The following is a 20446-nucleotide window of genomic DNA, read 5'->3' on the forward strand; positions in this document are numbered from 1 at the left end:
CAGTTTTAGATTCTTCCCTGCACTTGTACTACAGTGAAGTCATTGAGTGATTGGCTCTTGTTCCTTTTCTTCGGATATGCCTTCACCAAATAGTAAGTCCATATTTATATCTGAGCAACTATCATGAAATGAAAAGTTTGAATCTGACTGTGAAGAATAATTAATTGGCAGTTTCACTTTTTTTCTTCTTCATTTTTTTTAAAATTCATGTAATGACATCTAGTTTACATCATTTTGTTTCTATAGTACAATCTTTTCTTTCTTTAACACATCTTTCCCTCTCAATAATAAGCTTTTCTTTACCGTTGGATTCTTTGTGTCTACATTGGAAGCACAGATTTCAATGCTTTGCTAGAATGTTTCTCTTAACCTTTATTTTAGGCAGTGGAATTGTGTCTTCTGATGAGATTATCATGCAGTCTGGGTTGAATGTAATCTGTTGCAGGGGTTATCATTGAAGAATTGTCATCAAACTACTGGAGATGCAGGGATTCATACCAAAACACCTGCATGTATTTCACCATTTTATGGCAAATGTGCTGTGTTGATGTTGGTGACCAACGCTAACATTTTGTCCACATGAAATTGAAGCTTAAATCCAGGAGTGTCCCAACAAGTAATTCATTGATTCTTCTTTTGAAACCATACATTATACAATGTTCAAGTAAGAACTTAAGAAAAGTTCATGTAAGTAGTAAGGAACAGATTTACTTCATTTTCTCATCCCTGGAACGACCTGCCTAGATGAACTTCCGTGGAGTAATAAGTTACAACAAGGGAAACCTGTTCGTTGGTGGTAAATTCATGAATCAATGGTGGTCAGTTCAAAACCTCAGTGCGGGTTTTTACCCCAAGGGGCTTCATCCCCATCTACCTTACTGTGAATTTCTCGTCAGTAGTGTCCACCCTCATCGCTATTAATAAATAAGTGATTTCTTGTTCTGTAGTTTCTTCAGATACTTGAGCTGCATGGTGCATAGAGGAAATCAAAATTACAGCTTTGTCCTTGTAAGCACATGTGATGCAGGTATGTTGTCTTCATGAAAACCAAACACTGAGTACCTCTCTTCTTGCTGAATGTAGAAACTCTTTTGGCATATCACATTGTTTCTCTTGAGTATAGTTACATAAGCTAGATTCCTCTTTTGTAGCTCCTTCTTTAGCACGATGAATGAAAATCAGTTATTGACAGTAATGTTATGATTAGTTCCTGCAGTAACATTTCAAAGCCTGAGTACAGCCTGTGTTGGAATGTCCAGATGTTTTTCTTCATCACCATTTTAAAGACCATACTTACTAGGTTTTTGCAACATGTACATCCAAAATTTACATCTTCCACAAAACCTAATAAGCATTTCATCTGTGCATGCATATTCATGCATTGAATACATTTCTTGACAGTTCTCAACAGACTCCTGGAATATCTGTTAAATGGCTACTATTCTATCAGATTCTTTCTTTGCAGCCATATTACTGGCATCATCAGAATGAAGGACATGTTACACTTTTTCATCTCTCGACCTGTACTATCTATTGCAAACATTGCTTCTAAACTTTCATTGTTTGATTTAAATATAACTGAAAAGAACAACAGTCCTATAAATGTTTTAAATTCTTCAAAGCTTAATTCTCAATATTCAGTCTGGTTTGTCTGCTTTAGTCCATCTTTCATTTGTTGAACTTACTGTTTTCACTACCTCTACTAGCTCTCAGTATTTTAATTTGTGAATATTGCTTTCCAATCATCTTTCTGTGTACCATCTGTAATATCTGGAGAAAGCCTTTTCCATGCACCAGTTACCTCCCCATGCACCAGTTACCTCTTGCATATGTGTAACATTTTTGTGACTCTGTGTCTGGATGTTTATTGCCAATCCATTCTTACACCATTTATGTCCATTTTTTCCATAGTAGTAGAGTGAATGTTCATTATTTTCCATTGGTGCATAATGCTATACAATAAGAGAAAAATGCATTTTCTTTGACAGCCCCTTATCTGCTCCATTACTATAATCTCTTTGGGTTTCTGTATTACTATCAAATACTCATACCAAATCTGGATCCAAGGTGCCGTGATTGTCACTGTATTCCTTTTCTTTCACATCTATAGTGTCCAATTACCAAATTTTTGAACATCAAGTTGCACCAACCAGATGCCATAGTCAGCTAAAAGAAAAAAAAAACCCAGTTCAAAAGTAGGAATCCAACCCAGGATATGGGTTATATCCTGTCACAGCCATTATTCAAAGCAGTATAATTCGTCATTACTCACCTTCAAGAATAAAACTGTCACTCACAACAGTTAACAATAGACTGATGGAAAGGTAGTGAGAGACGCAAATGTGTCGGGTGGTGGATAACGCAATTATTGCAGTATGTGTGTAAGGCTGTAACAAAAATCTTCACAATAGCTGACGATGGGCAGTGCGATTCATTGACAAATATCTACAAGTTGTAGGACACCAACTACCAAAGTTTTGTTTGGTGATGAATTGACGAGAATATGGCTATCCTTTGCTACATTAAATTCTAAGGTTTTTTTCTGTGCGGTTGATGATATTTTTACAAATATCTTTTACGTAATGTATATAGAAGGCTGATAAACCTATCGTTTTTAACATTATTTTATCCGTGCTTGATCTCATGAGTTCCACAATCATTGATGATTATTAGTTAATAACGCAACAGCCCACAAATATTTTTAAAATGCTTTATTTCAGTGCCATCTTGAGATGCCTAACATTTCCAGTTACATTAATGTTTTTACCAGCAGCAGGAAATGGATGACATGCTGCAGATAAAACATTAATGTAATAAGAAACATTAGCAATATGGAGTTGGGCATGAATGCCTGAAACTGGTAATGGCACTGAAATACAGCATTTCAAGAATATGGTTTTTTATGTGCATTTGCTGTGAATGAGAGTGGTTACAGAATTCTTCAAGCTTCAGGCAGTTTTCTTTATTGCTAGCATTCTGTAAATAACTCCTCAAGTTTATTTTGTGCGATTTTCATCCAGTTTAATGATTTCTGTCGAAACACCAGTACATCAGAGTGCCTCCCTCCCTTTATACCTTGAAGAGTTTTATTTACCTCATTTGACCTAACTGTGGGAATACCGTTATTTTCATTACTACCTGTCCATGTTTTTGATTCATGTCTCTTGAAGTGCACACATGTTTGAAGAGATGTTTGAATGCTTGTACATTTTAATTAATCCACTTTGTCTGTACTTCATCGTAATGCAAGCAAGTTGGTTTATATATATTTGTGTTCTACAAAACTGCTCAAGTGTCTAAACAAATCTCTGTTTGCATTGCAGATGAAAAAGCTAGCATACTTTGCTTACATTCATTCTGCGTCATACGGGATCATTTTGTGGAGTAACTCATCAAACGAAGCTTAAGTCCAAAAATGTGCAGTACAAATACTTCGTGATGTGAACTCAGTAACGTCCTGCAAAGTCCTGTTTAAGAAACTAGGAATACTAATGGTTGCTCCCCAATATATTTATTCCTTAAAGAAATTTATCTTTAAAAATATCTCTCTCTTCTCAATACAACAACTCAGTTCCTAGAATCAAAATTATAAATAAGAATAATGTTCACAAAGATTTAAAGTCACATGCTAGTTTGGTTCAGAAAGGTGCCCATTATTCAGGAATCACATTTTCGGTAAGAATGTGTTGTATATTTGGTGCCCCCAGTATCAATAATCATGTGTTTGATGTATGTTGCTTTTTTATGGTAGTTTATTTTATTGGGCAAATTTTGGGCATCCACCCATCATCAGCAGTACCTGTTTTACAGAAGACAAATATTTCTTATAATGTGTTATTTATAGTATACAATATTTTAGGATATTTGGTTTTATTTATACATATGCATACACACTTGAGCCAAAGAAACTAGTATACCTGCCTAATATCATGTAGGACCGCCGCGAGCACGCTGAAGTGCCACAAAATGACGTGGCGTGGACTCGACTAATGTCTGAAGTAGTACTGGAGGGAATTGACGCCATGAATACTGCAGGGCTGTGCCCATAAATCCATAAGAGTATGAGGGGATGGAGTTCTCTTGTGAACAGCACATTGCAAAGCATCCATGATATGCTCAATAATGTTCATGTCGGGGGAGTTTGGTGGCCAGTAAGTGTGTAAACTCATAAGAGTGTTCCTGGAGCTACTCTGTAACAATTCTGTATATGGGGGGTGTTACATTGTCCTGCTGGAATGGCCCAAGTCCGTCAGAAAGCACAAAGGACAAGAGTGGATGCAGGTGATCAGACAGGATACTTATGTACGTGTCACCTGTCAGCGTCATATCTAGACGGTCCCATATCACTCCAACTACACATGCCCCACACCATTACAAAGCCTCCACCAGCTTGACCAGTCCCTTGCTGACATGCGAGGTCCATGGATTCTAGAGGTTGTCCCCATTTGAAACAAGACTCATGTGACCTGGCTTCCAGTCATTAACAGTCCAACGTCAGCGTTGATGGGCCCAGGTGAGGCATAAATCTTTGTGTCTTGCAGACATCAAGGGTACACAAGTGGGCTTTTGGCTCCAAAAGCCTGTACCAATGATGTTTCGCTGAATGGTTCACATGCTGACACTTGTTGATGTCCCAGTATTGAAATCTGCAGCAATTTGCAGAAGAGTTGCACTTCTGTCATGTTGAACAATGATCTTCAGTTGTTGTTGGTCCTGTTCTTGCAGGAGTTTTTCTGGCCGCAGCAGTGTTGGAGATTTGATGTTTCACCAGATTCCTGATATTCACGATACACTCGTGAATTGGTCGTACAGGAAAATCCCCACTTCATCGCTACCTCGGAGGTGGTGTGTCCTATTGCTCATGTGCCGACTATAATGCCACATTCAAATTCACTGAAATCTTGATAACCTGCCATTGTAGGAGCAGTAACCGTTCTGACAACTGCGCCAAACACTTGTCTTACATAAGCGTTGCCGACCGCAGTGCTGTATTCTGCCTGTTTACATATCTCTGTATTTGAATAGGCATGCCAATACCAGTTTCTTTGGCACTTCAGTGTATATGAAATCAGGATAAGAAATTTTTATGAGAATATCTGATATCAGTTGCAATTAGTGTAGATGCAAATATATACATTCGTTGTGTACCATAGCCTATTATAATGTTGCTTCCATGGAGCTATAATAAGGGGTGGTAGTACTACAGAATTTTGTTGTATGTTGCTTTGAAGCCAGCACCACGATTTTACATGCCCCAGAACATTAGCATACTACTGTTTACAATGCATCTTGTTCTTAATTTCTGTCATGTGCACACAAGAGTTGTTTTAAATACAGTACTTTCGTGAAAATCGTAGTGTCAGAAAGACATTTTCAGTTGTTTTCCTGGTCTAAATGCTTATTTGATCCAGTAATGTGATGCATTTTGCCTTGTTGATGTAACTTTCTTTTCGTTATATGTTTTGAATAAATTTTATGATGTGAAAAGACTATTTTCATAATCTAGCATTTTCCTTAATACAGACAGCTGAAACTGGTTTTTGGTTTGAGTCTTTTTCCTGAGAAAGCTGAGAAGATATTTTGCTGTGTTTAGCCAGTTTCCAGCCTTTCCTTGTCACAGCATTCACGAAGAGAAGTCAAATGACAGAAATAAAACCACTACAGTAAAAGTAAACAGCACAATCAAAATTCCATGTATATAAAAGACAGTATTGCTTTAACGAATCCATTTACAAATGAAAGGATATTCCTTTACACTTCAGACTATATTCATAATGTATTTGGGTAGATAAAAGATCTACTCACACAGCAGAGGCAGGAGAACGCACAATTTTCCTTCTCATCCCGTCTGGTAAGTTTCACCTGACCCGGGATTCTGGGACTTCTCTGAACTCTGCCCCTTTACCTAAACCTCACAAGTCCTTTTCCTTCACCTGCCTTCTTCAACCTGGAACCCTTCTGCTAGGATGAGGAGCTACAGGCTGCAAAAACCTGCATACGTAACACCTTTCATATTTGTGTTTTCCTGCTGTCGCTTGATGAGCAGAGTTTTTATCTGTCCAATTACATTATGTTTTGAAAAATTCATTATTTTCATTGATATGTTAGACTGTAGTCAAAATGATTATCACACCCATAAATGATGCAAGCTGGCATTTTTGATCGAAACACTTCCACCAGAAGCTGTTGTTTGGGACAGCTAATATGGCAGACATTAGCCTCAAGTTGTGACACCATGATAGTTACCCTTATTATGCTTCCAAGGTTTCTTCTAATTTTTATTATGTCCATTAACTGAAGAAAATTGTGTTGTATGCTAAAGAATAATAGTGACTTTTTTATGATTTTTTTTTTTTCGTTTCTTTGATCAATCTGTTCATTTAAAATAATGTCAGGATGTTTGATTATTTATGTGAAAATTCCTATTTCCTACCAAATATTTAGTAAACTGTCTTTTTTGGCAGTATGTAAGACTGACAGGCATTGTGTCATGTCACTGGCCATGCGGTTTTGTTCTTTTATGTGGTGTGATGTAAATGAAGATGTTCTTTAAAACTTGTTTTTAAATATATAAATAATGAATCATTCAGACATTTTAAACAAACTGACGAATCTTTAAAAAAATCTTTCAAAATTTCACTAGTATTCTTTAGCTACAACTCATATATTTGTTCTGTTGATAGAGATAATACAAATTAGAAGTAACATATGGTATATAAAAAATAATTATGTTCACATGTACAGTAATTACCACTGGCAACCACATGATAAAAGTATAGTAATCACACCCAATAAATGAGAATTAACTGAGGAAGGTGTAAATAGTGTCATTCAGAAATTTTTAAGTGGTTCTCTGCAAATGGACTCCCACTAAATTTTGATAAAACCCAGTATATAAAGTTCTGTCCAATAAACGGCACAACACCATTGATAAATATAGACTTCAGACAGATGTCTGTTCCTGAGGCAGAATATTCAAATTTCTGGGTGTATGCATTGATGAGAAATTGAATTGTAAGAAACACAGTGATGATCTGCTGAAATGTTAGTAGGTTCAGCAATTTGTGCTATTAGGATTACTGCAAATTTTGGTGATACACATCAGTGAATTAACCTACTATGCTTATTTTCGTTCACTGCTTTCATATAGTATCATATTTTGGGGTAGTTCATCTTTAAGAGAAAAAGTATTTATTGCAGAAAAGGATGTAATCAGAATAATAGCTGGAGCACACTCAAGAGCACCTTGCAGACATTTGTTTAAGGAATTAGATATATTCACAGTACCTTTGCAATACATATATTCACTTATGAAATTTGTTATTAATAACCTATTCCAATTCAAAAATAGTAGCAAAGTGTGTAACTACAAGAAAGGATGATCTCCACTATTCTGGGTTAAACGTGACTTTGGCACAGAAAGGAGTGAATTGTGCTGCCACAAAAATCTTTGGTTATTTACCAAATAGCATCAAAAAAGGAATTAAAAAAATTTCTGAATGACAATTTCTTCTTCTCAGTAGATGAATTTTTAGATATGATGTAGTAATTAAAAGATTATATTGTGTAATTAAAATGTATGAGGAGATAAAAGGGATAAAAGAAATTATTCACATAGTGAAGGGAGACGAAAATTTAATAGTCGTGGACGACTGGAATTCGATAGTAGGAAAAGGAAGAGAAGGAAATGTAGTAAGTGACTACAGATTGGGTGTAAGAAATGAAAGACGAAGCCGCCTGGTAGAATTTTCACAGAGCATAACTTAATCATAGCTAACACTTGGTTCAAGAATCATGAAAGAAGGTTGTATACATGGAAGAAGCTTGGAGATACTAGAAGGTATCGGATAGATTATATGATGGTAAGACAGAGATTTAGGAACCAGGTTTTAAATTGTAAGACAGTAGGTAAAAAGACGAGGGCTAGTAGAAATCCTTGGGTGACAGAAGAAATACTGAATTTAATTGATGAAAGGAGAAAATATAAAAATGCAGTAAATGAAGCAGGCAAAAAGGAATACAAATGTCTCAAAAATGAGATCGACAGGAAGTGCAAAATGGCTAAGAAGGGATGGACAGAGGACAAATGTAAGGATTTAGAGGCTTATCTGACTAGGCATAAGATAGATACTGCCTACAGGAAAATTAAAGAGACTTTTGGAGAAAAGAGAACCACTTGTATGAATATCAAGAGCTCAGATGGAAACACAGTTCTAAGCAAAGAAGGGAAAGCAGAAAGGTGGAAGGAGTATATAGAGGGTCTATACAAGGGCGATGTACTTGAGGACAATATTATGGAAATGGAAGAGGATGTAGATGAAGATGAAAGGGGAGATATGATACTGTGTGAAGAGTTTGACAGAGCAATGAAAGACCTAAGTCGAAACAAGGCACCGGGAGTAGACAACATTCCATTAGAACTACTGACAGCTTTGGGAAAGCAGGTGTTGACAGATGTGAAAATTACCGAACTATCAGTTTAATAAGTCATGGCTGCAAAATACTAATGCAAATTCTTTACAGACGAATGGAAAAACTGATAGAAGCCGACCTCGGGGAAGATCAGTTTGGATTCCGTAGAAATATTGGAACACGTGAGGCAATACTGACCCTATGACTTATCTTAGAAAATAGATTAAGGAAAAGCAAACCTACATTTCTAGCATTTGTAGACTTGAGAAAGCTTTTGACAATGTTGACTGGAATACTCTCTCTCAAATTCTGAAAGTGGCAGGGGTAAAATACAGGGAGTGAAAGGCTATTTACAATTTGTACAGAAACCAGATGGCAGTTATAAGAGTCGAGGGACATGAAAGGGAAGCAATGTTTGGGAAGGTAGTGAGACAGGGTTGTAGCCTCTCTTCGATGTTATTCAATCTGTATATTGAGCAAGCAATAAAGGAAACAAAAGAAAAATACGAAGTAGGTATTAAAATCCATGGAGAAGAAATAAAAACTTTGAGGTTCGCCAATGACGTTGTAATTCTGTCAGAGACAGCAAAGGACTTGGAAGAGCAGTTAAACGGAATGGACAGTGGCTTGTAAGCAGGATATAAGGTGAACATCAACAAAAGCAAAATGAGGATAATGGAATGTAGTCGAATTAAATCAGGTGATGCTGCGGGAATTGGATTAGGAAATGAGACACTTAAAGTAGTAAAGGAGTTTTGCTATTTGGGGATCAAAATAACTGATGATGGTCGAAGTAGAGAGGGTATACAATGTAGACTGGCAATGGCAAGGAAAGTGTTTGAGAAAGTATTTATATGGAGTGTAGCCATGTATGGAAGTGAAACGTGGATGATAAATAGTTTGGACAAGAAGAGAATAGAAGCTCTCGAAATGTGGTGCTACAGAAGAATGCTGAAGATTAGATGGGTAGATCACATAACTAGTGAGGAGGTATTGAATAGAATTCGGGAGAAGAGTAGTTTTTGGCACAACTTGACTAGAAGAAGAGATCAGTTGGTAGGACATACTCTGAGGCATCAAGGGATCATCAATTTAGTATTGGAGGGCAGCGTGGAGGGTAAAAATCGTAGAGGGAGACTAAGAGATGGATACGCTAAACAGATTCAGAAGGATGTAGGTTGCAGTAGGTACTGGGAGAAGTAGTAGTTTGCACAGAATAGAGTAGCATGGAGAGCTGCATCAAACCAGTCTCAGGACTGAAGACGACGACAACAACAACAACAACAACAACAATCAAAACTTATGTTAAACTGACACATTCCACATCATTATGAAATGTCGTATTCATGATCTGTGTAGCAAGTATTAATGTAATGTAAATAGCCTTTTAAAAATTCTTATGCTGATTGTATACAGAGGGTGTCCCAGGAGAAATTGCAGTAGTTGGGGACATGACAGGAACAGAACATTCAAAGCAAAAAAAATCTGGTGAACAAGGGCGCTAAAGTTCATGTCTTAAAAGCTGTGAGCACTTCTTCAGAGGAAGAGATGTGTTTGACAGTAGTGAACATGAATTTGAACATGAACATGAGCTCATAGCTCGTAAGAGAATTGTGCATTTTAGCGTTCATGTTTTTATACATTGTTTGTTTTCATGATGCCTTCAGTACTTCATAATTTGCTTCTATCCCCTGGTGTGTCCAAAATGTTTGAAGATTGCTGCTGTTATCAATAAGCGTTTGTAGCCGACTTCCTCTATAAATTTTCTTTATGGCAGCAACAGCACCCTGATCCATTAGCTGTATTAAGGCTGTCAGAAGTGTCATCCTGTCATCTAATTTCAGAACATTTTCATTTGGGTGTGATGGTGCATTTCCAGTAACAATACAGCCCTAGCAGGCAGACCCTTCAACATTAACTGTTCTTGCTCCTATGACACAAAGCAATTACGGAACCATGTTTTGAAATATTGTGTGGTCCATCCAGGCTCCTTTCTGGTAAAAAGAATGAACAGGTAAATTGCGCACATCTTTTCCTTTGAAACAGCATGGTGTTTTAGTTTTATTTGCTATGCCATGCTTAACTTTGTGACCCCACACAGTTAGCACAACACAACACAATTATCCTTTCCTTGCTTGGTTTATAACCAGGTGCACTATGCACCATTTTTGATAACTAGCATCTTTGTTGATAGACACTTCCAAAACAAACTACTTTTGTCTGTGTTTTATCCCCACTTAACGTTTTTCCCTTCCGGGTGCCATGGTGCTGTTTAAATCTTGTTAACTAAGACTTCAGTCCCCAAGGTATGAAGAAAAATTGGGCCTGTTGGGCACATATTGGGCCAGATGCTTGTGTGCCATTTGCTCTTTTCTGTTGAAGCTATTCAAACATGGCTTTATCCAGTTCTGTTTATGTAGACATTTTCATAGCATTTTGCTTTGACATACCTTTAGAAGAGTCAGAACTAGCAGGTTGAATTATTTTGTCTTCATTTTACTGAATGTCACAGATCGTAGTTTCAACTACATTGTAAATCAGTGCCAGATTCACATACCAGTACCATCTTCTTTGAGTTCTTGTATGATTTCCAGTTTCTGCTGTATCGTTAACAAAATGTGTTTTCATTTTTCAAACATTTTTCTTAACAAAATGTGTTTTCACTTTTCAAACATTTTTCAGCACTAACAGAGACCAATGACTGTCTTCTGCAACACTTACAGTCCAGCCTTGCAATGTTCGTACCAAATATTGTTTAAGACAGTGGTATTGTAGCATGAGATATTTGTTCACCCGTGACCACTCCTGGATGGAGAAAAACTTTCAGCATCAAAAAAAGGGGGAGGAATAGGTTGTGGATAATCGAGAATTTACTGTAGTATGAATAACACACTGTAAGAAATATTTGTCTTCTGTCATAAAAATTCTGCCAATGGTAAGGCGAACGCCCAAAACTTGTCCAATAAAATAAACTACCAACAAAAAGCAACTTACATCAAAACATTATTAATATGACATATTTACTCATTTTCAACAACTTCCCAGTGGCTGTAAAAAGTTTAACCACTCATAAAGTTCAGTTTATGAGGAGTTCAGAGGATTAAAACTACTTTTGCTCCATTGACTAATTTTGTAGCAGAACTGACAGATTGATATACATTACTGATAATATCAGATGGTGCAAGTATTATCTACAGTGCATGTTACAATAGCCTAGGAATTATATATGCATCTCGGTGTATTCAACATTTACATTTTTGTGACGAGTTCTTTTATTATGTTTTAAATGAAAATATTTTTGAGATTTTCTTACTTATTCCACATCCATGAGGACCATTCCACATGACATCTGAGGAAGAAACATTTCATACTTTGTTTCTGTGTAAATATTTATTGTGTGTTCTTGCTTTCTGACATGTTCTGTATCTTGGAGGATCTCTTCACTGTGGATCTGTTGGAATGTAAATGCTTGTAATCTAATCTAAACTTTGTTTTTAAAAGAATTCGTGGTATTTTCTCTGAGAGTATCTCAACATCTGAAATGTTGTCTTTAATTTTCTTCTTTACTAGAAACAGGTAAATCATCAGGCAGGAGATTGGTTCAGATACCAAAATATGTTACTAGACATGGTCCTATTCGAGGTGGTATGCCGTTGCATTACTCTGACGTTTGAACACAACCAGTTATTGGGGACTCATAATTTAAGGTGGATTCCAAAAGATGATGCAGCTTGACATTTTTCACATTAATAAGCATTGCCAGAGGTGGAAAAAGTGATACATGACAGATGAAGTTCATAAGTCTGACTGAAGGTTGAGCCAGAGGCCTTTGGATACATATTCTATCACTTTGTCACTGGACCATTGAGTCACATTTCTTATTTACCACAAAGCTTAAACCAGAATTTCCTCCCTGTAGTAAAACATATGACTATATCCCATTTGATCTTATACAACTCCAGTATCTATCTTGAGAGCTCTGGAACTTATTTTTTTGCAAAATGAAAAGAATTGGAATTGATTGGACTCTTACGGGGAGTTTCTGGTCGAAAGGTATGAACAATCAAAGTTTAGAATTTTTTCTTACAAAGATTGTTTTAATTAAAACAAAAGTTTTTCCACTTTATTAAAGGTACATTTGTGTATGAAAAATGTTTGTATCTCATAACAAATTAAATATGGCAGCAGCAGCAGCCTGTATCAAAGTAAGCACCTCACAGCATGCCCTGATTTGCACAAAGCATTGTACAGACTTGTGGCTATTTCTTAAACTCATAAAAATGGGAAACTCTTAAACTGGAGTGAATTTGGGAGCCAGCACCTCAAAAAAGTAAAAATGGCAGCTATTTGCAAATATGTCGATTTCTCGGGATGCTTTTCTAAGCTCAAATGTTTGAAAAGGTATTTAAAATTCATCTACAAAGATAGCTCTTGCTAAGGCCCCCTAAATTGAATTATCTTTCACTTCAAAAAATCAAATTAATTGGTTATAAAAGAGGGAAACATTCCACGTGGGAAAAATATATCTAAAAACAAAGATGATGTAACCTCCCTAATGAAAGCGCTGGCGTGTTGATAGACACACAAACATACACACACAATTCAAGCTTTCGCAACCAACGGTTGCTTCATCGGGAAAGAGGGAAGGAGAGGGAAAGACGAAAGGATGTGGGTTTTAAGTGAGAGGATAAGGAGTCATTCCAGTCCCGGGAGCGGAAAGACTCACCTTAAGGGGGGGGAAATAAAGGACGCCCCCCCCCCCCCCACACACACACACACAAGCAGACATTTGTAAAGGCAAAGAGTTTGGGCAGAGATGTCAGTCGAGGCGGAAGTACAGATGCAAAGATGTTGTTGAATGACAGGTGAGGTATGAGTGGCGGCAACTTGAAATTAGCGGAGGTTGAGGCCTGGTGGGTAATGGGAAGAGGATATACTGAAGGGCAAATTCCCATCTCCGAAGTACTGACAGGTTGGTGTTAGTGGGAAGTATCCAGATAACCCGGGTGGTGTAACACTATGCCAAGATGTGCCCACCAAGGCATGTTTAGCCACAGGGTGATCCTCATTACCAACAAACACTGTCTGCCTGTGTCCATTCATGCGAATGGACAGTTTGTTGCTGGTCATTCCCACATAGAATGCGTCACAGTGTAGGCAGGGCAGTTGGTAAATCAGGTGGGTGCTTTCACACTTGGCTCTGCCTTTGATCGTGTACACCTTCCGTGTTACAGGACTGGAGTAGGTTGTGGTGGGAGGGTGCATGGAACAGATTTTACACTGGGGGCGGTTACAAGGGTAGGAGCCAGAGGGTAGGGAAGGTGGTGTGGGGATTTCATAGGGATGAACCAAGAGGTTACAAAGGTTAGGTGGACGCCGGAAAGACACTCTTGGTGGAGTGGGGAGGATTTCATGAAGGATGGATCTCATTTCAGGGCAGGATTTGAGGAAGTCATATCCCTGCTGGAGATCCAGTCCCAGAAAGTATCCTGTCACAAGTGGGGCACTTTTGAGGTTGTTCTGTGGGATGTTCTGGGTTTGAGGGGATGAGGAAGTGGCTCTGGTAATTTGCTTCTGTACCAGGTTGGCAGGGTAGTTGCGGGATGCGAAAGCTGTTTTCAGGTTGTTGGTGTAATGGTTCAGGAATTCCGGACTGGAGCAGATTCGTTTGCCACGAAGACCTAGGCTGTAGGGAAGGGACCGTCCGATGTGGAATCGGTAGCAGCTGTCATAATGGAGGTACTGTTGCTTGTTGGTGGGTTTGATGTGGACGGATGTGTGAAGCTGGCCATTGGAAAGATGGAGGTCAAAGTCAAGGAGAGTGGCATGGGATTTGGAGTAGGACCAGGTGAATCTGATGGAACCAAAGGAGTTGAGGTTGGAGAGGAAATTCTGGAGTTGTTCTTCACTGTGAGTCCAGATCATAAAGATGTCGTCAATAAATCTGTACCAAACTTTGGGTTGGCAGGCCTGGGTAACCAAGAAGGCTTCCTCTAAGCGACCCATGAATAGGTTGGCGTACGAGGGGGCCATCCTGGTACCCATGGCTGTTCCCTTTAATTGTTGGTATGTCTGGCCTTCAAAAGTGAAGAAGTTGTGGGTCAGGGTGAAGCTGGCTAAGGTAATGAGGAAAGAGGTTTTAGGTAGGGTGGCAGGTGATCGGCGTAAAAGGAAGTGCTCCATCGCAGCGAGGCCCTGGACGTGTGGAATATTTGTGTATAAGGAAGTGGCACCAATGCCTACAAGGATGGTTTCCGGGGGTAACAGATTGGGTAAGGATTCCAGGCGTTCGAGAAAGTGGTTGGTGTCTTTGATGAAGGATGGGAGACTGCATGTAATGGGCTGAAGGTGTTGATCTACGTAGGCAGAGATATGTTCTGTGGGGGCTTGGTAACCAGCTACAATGGGACGGCCAGCTACAATGGGGCGGCCGGGATGATTGGGTTTGTGAATTTTAGGAAGTCGGTAGAAGGTAGGGGTGCGGGGTGTCGGTGGGGTCAGGAGGTGGATGGATTCAGGTGAAAGGTTCTGAAGATTCCTTGAAGCTCTGCCTGGACATCAGGAATGGGATTACCTTGGCAAACTTTGTATGTAGTGTTGTCTGAAAGCTGACGCAGTCCCTCAGCCACATACTCCCGACGATCAAGTACCACGGTCATGGAACCCCTGTCCGCCGGAAGAATGACAATGGATCGGTCAGCCTTCTGATCACGGATAGCCTGGGCTCCAGCAGTCGTGATGTTTGGAGTCGGATTAAGGTTTTTTAAGAAGGAATGAGAGGCAAGGCTGGAAGTGAGAAATTCCTGGAAGTGTCGGAGAGAGTGATTTTGGAGAAGAGGAGGTGGGTCCCGCTGTGACGGAGGATGGAACTGTTCCAGGCAGGGTTCAATTTGGATAGTTTCTTGGGGAGTTGGATCATTAGGAGTAGGATTAGGATCATTTTTCTTCATGGCAAAGGGATATTTCCAGCAGAGAGTATGAGTGTATGACAGTAAATCTTTGACGAGGGCTGTTTGTTTGAATCTGGGAGTAGGGCTGAAGGTGAGGCCTTTGGATAGGACAGAGGTTTCGGATTGGGAGAGAGGTTTGGAGGAAAGGTTAACTACTGAATTAGGGTGTTGTGGTTCCAGATTGAGTGCCCCACTTGTGACAGGATACTTTCTGGGACTGGATCAGACTCTGAAGGTGGCTCTCCAGCAGGGATATGACTTCCTCAAATCCTGCCCTGAAATGAGATCCATCCTTCATGAAATCCTCCCCACTCCACCAAGAGTGTCTTTCCGGCGTCCACCTAACCTTCGTAACCTCTTGGTTCATCCCTATGAAATCCCCAAACCACCTTCCCTACCCTCTGGCTCCTACCCTTGTAACCGCCCCCGGTGTAAAACCTGTTCCATGCACCCTCCCACCGCAACCTACTCCAGTCCTGTAACACGGAAGGTGTACACGATCAAAGGCAGAGCCAAGTGTGAAAGCACCCACGTGATTTACCAACTGACCTGCCTACACTGTGAAGCTTTCTATGTGGGAATGACCAGCAACAAACTGTCCATTCGCATGAATGGACACAGGCAGACAGTGTTTGTTGGTAATGAGGATCACCCTGTGGCTAAACATGCCTTGGTGGGCACATCTTGGCATAGTGTTACACCATCCGTGTTATCTGGATACTTCCCACTAACACCAACCTGTCAGTACTCCGGAGATGGGAATTTGCCCTTCAGTATATCCTCTCTTCCCATTACCCACCAGGCCTCAACCTCCGCTAATTTCAAGTTGCCGCCACTCATACCTCACCTGTCATTCAACAACATCTCTGCATCTGTACTTCCGCCTCGACTGACATCTCTGCCCAAACTCTTTGCCTTTACAAATGTCTGCTTGTGTCTGTGTATGTGCGGATGGATGTGTGTATGTGTGTGTGTGTGTGTGTGTGTGTGTGTGTGTGTGTGTGTGTGTGTGTGTGTGTGTGTGTGTGGGCGCGCGTCCTTAATTTCCCCCCTTAAGGTGAGTCTTTCCGCTCCCGGGACTGGAATGACTCCTTACCCTCTCCCTTAAAACCCACATCCTTTCGTCTTTCCCTCTCCTTCCCTCTTTCCCGATGAAGCAACCGTTGGTTGCGAAAGCTTGAATTGTGTGTGTATGTTTGTGTGTCTATCAACATGCCAGCACTTTCGTTTGGTAAGTTACATCATCTTTGTTTTTAGATATAAATTAATTGGTTAATCTGTTAAGGCTCTAGACCACTTCTTGCACTGAAAAATGTTGGGAGAAAAATTCTTTTAAAGTTTGCAGTAACAAAAGAAGCTTTGTTTCATAACTTAAGGTTAATCTGCAATTCCAGGACCATAGCAGCATCCTTCCTCTTCTTCAAACATGCTATGGTTCAGAATTTGGTACTGTACTTTACCAGTCCAGGTTCTTTTAACAGACTGAGACATTCTATGCTCTGCAGTAGCCGTGTGTTTCATGTTAAATAACACCATGAAGTTTTTACTGTTCATCCCTATGACAATTCCTGATGCGCTCGTGGTCTTCAGAATATATGAACAAGTAACCTTCATTGAATGTACCTGCAACTATATATGCTTCTGTTTCAACAGTTTTTATCCCACAGTGAAGACGTTTTGGTACAAATTTCAAAATGCATACATCAAAGCTCTCATCATATTGCATGTGGTATCAGCATATGTTTTAAGCAAATCTTCATCGGACAAGAATTCATACACTGGTCAAAACGTTTCTTGAACTAATTTATCGAGCACCTGCAGCTGCCTATATTCCGGTCGGTGCACAGTTCCATTCATCATGCTATAAGTTCTAAAGTACTTTCACAGTCAAAAAATCCTTTTGCAGTCACAATCCATATACACCATAAATGAAATTATGTAAAACATATAAAGATTCCATTTTTTGTCAGCCTCAACAAGAACCTCCCCTGAAGATCCATATTGTCTACTTAACCAAACTTTGTGTGGCAAGGTTTGGGCTCAGAAGTAAATGGGCATACCTCACACTGTGAAACCATTGCCTGAGTCTTCCAAGCTATGTCAGCCAGTAAACTTTAACCGGGGCAAGATTAACAATGTCCCCAGAACTTGCATGTGGCAGTATGGCCTCATTTAACCCTTCCCTTGATGTAATGGTCTCCAAACACCCAAGGCAAGACATGAGAATAGTACAATATTTTGACAGAACTGTGCTCACAGCAGTCTCAGCCCACATATGAATGCTTCTGACACTCACAGCCTGGGATCAACACAACTGTTATGCATGGTAACCATATTTTAACAGGGGTATCAGGTCATCAGTCAATATCGTCTCTTAGCAGCCACTCTTTGTGTCCTTCTTAACCCATCAGCGCCGGAATTAATTTTTTTTGTGATTTTTTAAAAAAATTGCGTTATTATGAATGTAAAAGGCATAAATTACACAACAGAGTTGTTTTGACGAAAGTCATTACCACCATTAGCGAGATATTTGATGTTGCCATATGGCAACGCTAGGCGCTTTCACTACTTAAATTTATATGGATTACAACTTCAACTAAAATAAGTAGGTTATTGAAATTTCTTATTACATATACAAGTTTTGTGCAAATTTATTATTCAGTCTTCATCATACAATTGATATTTTATGACACAGTACAATTAATAATCAAAAATCAAACCTTGAACTCAGCATTATTTTACATGAAATGGAATAAAACAGTCAATACACAATCCCACATTACACTTTGAACACATTGTTCTCACAATAGATTTACAGTCCTTGTGTGCACACCTTTTCTTCTTCTTTCCTTCTGTGTGCTGGACGAGGTGGTCAGTCTTATCAAACCTAACTGAATCTTATAATGCGGGTGTCGGAACGTGCCCTTGATGCAGATGGTCTGCCGGCTCCTTTTGGTAAAGCTTGGTGTCCTTGCAAGTACGCTGTTGCTACTTCTCTCTTGAAATAGTTTGGTTTCTTACCTCAGATACAGATGGCTCTGATATATTTGGATGTTGTGTAGCTGTTTCAGGTACAATTGGATCATGTGCAGTACGCATTGATGGTGCCGGCGGATTACAGTGCTCATACCCAACACCGATCCTTTCATTATTTGGCATCCTTATTTCAGCATTAGCTCGTAGTTGACGAGAGGACAGGTTGTCTAATAATCTGTAAAAATAAGAAATGAAATAGCAAATCATAATAAAGTCGGCATCAGTATACAAACAATTACAAACCAATGATAGGCATACTTACCTGCCAGCATGTTAATTTCCCGAAGTTTCATCTGTGTATACATTCGGATCTGGGGGCTCAATAAACACATCACCTTCAATATCGTCATTATAAAGAATCTCTAGCGCCTCAGCAAGTGAGAAACCTCTTCCAAAACAAAAAAGAGAAAATTCGTCTTTTTACTGAGTACAAGTGCCTAGCATTGCCATATGGCAACACCGACGTTCAAACGGCCTAAATAAACGTAATTTATTTCACAGCAAGCAGTAACATCCAAAGAATATATATTTGCCTATTTAAAGCACAACCATACTAAAAAACCAAATTATATATCGTAAGTTACTGTGTAAAACATACTTACTCGAACTTATACTCCATTTTTCTTCGTCATTCAGCAAACGATGACTTCCAACACTGCTTACGCTACAGAATTTAAATGTATTGTTAAAACTGTTGCATTGTAGTGATCTTTACAGTCTTGCAGAACGGAATCCAGTGCTGCCAACACTTTCGCTTCATTGATGTCGTGGAATCAACGATTTTAAAAAAGTGTTACAAACATTGCCATATGGCAACGCACGGCGCTAATGGGTTAATACATGTACCCCAGAGCGTGGCAGTCATTAACTCACTGTGTTGTCTGCAGTGATTTTCAAATCCCTACCCACTTAAGGCAAATGCTGGGATGACTCCTTTGGTAGGATATGGTCAATTTCCTTCCCCTTTCAGATTATCAGCTCCATTTCTAAAAATCTCATCAGTTGAAATTAAACCCAGGCTTTCTCCCTTCCAAACATAGGCTTAACCTGAAAGTTCAGCTTGTTACCATTCTCTGTGTGTTTGTCTGCTCCTCTTGGTCTCTTGTTCTTACGTTCATGGTCTTGGCATTTATGTTGATTTATTGTTACAGTAACATGCTCTAATGAGCACATTTACCATCTAACTATCATTTTAATATAGCTCTCCATTGATTTTGGTTTAATTTCTGATGATAAACATGTAATCTTTCATCAAACGAAAAAGCCAAGTTTGTGTGAGTGCAAATGGGCAGCATATGAGGGGGTACCCAAAATACCAGAATTATTTTTTAAAAGCTGTATATTTTCAAATAGTTTACAAAATAACATTATCTCCTTCAAAATACTCTCCATTACGACTAACACATTTGCCCCACTGCAACTCATTGCCAGTTCAGTGCCGCCTGCATCGTCGACCTGGCTTGTTCTGTTCATGTGCAGTAATAGTTTTTGTTAGTGCTGTTCTGTTCTTGTTTCGTTTTTTATGATGGCAAGTTTAAGTGAACAATGCGTAGCTGTGACATTTTCTTTTTTACTCGGTAAAAATGCTGCTGAAACTGTTTTAATGTTAAAAACAGCTTACCAGGATGACGCAATGGGAAAAACTCAAGTGTACGAGTGGTTTGCTCAATTTCAAAAGGCGATGTGTCTATTGTTGACAAACCTTGTTCTGGACGTCCATCAACTGCCCTAATTGACGAAAATATTGAAACAATTCCAGTGCTTTTGTTCATAGTCTGTTGACAGGCAACTGATCAACTGTCAGAGGTTAGTGGGTTATCTTGGAGCACAGTTTGGCCTGATTTGTGGCAGACACAAGACTGAATCTTCCACCATGACAATGCACCTGCACACGTACAGCCATCTCTGTTAGACACTTTTTGGCTAAAAATGGCATGGTTCCGCTGCCTCACACACCTTACTCACCTGAGCTGGCTCCGTGTTACTTTTTCTTATTTACACACGTGAAAAGGGGCATGAAAGGACACTGATTTGACATTGAAGAACTA

General features: G+C 39.2%; 1 protein-coding gene across 4 annotated transcripts in view; it reads left to right on the top strand.

The window, feature by feature from the left end:
• Positions 1–20446, top strand: part of LOC126473377 (MOB kinase activator-like 2) — a 528601-nt gene that overhangs the window by 386272 nt on the left and 121883 nt on the right. The window lies entirely within an intron of this gene.

This window comes from Schistocerca serialis, chromosome 4, assembly GCF_023864345.2.
Source record: "Schistocerca serialis cubense isolate TAMUIC-IGC-003099 chromosome 4, iqSchSeri2.2, whole genome shotgun sequence".
Classification (NCBI taxonomy): Eukaryota; Metazoa; Arthropoda; class Insecta; order Orthoptera; family Acrididae; genus Schistocerca; species Schistocerca serialis.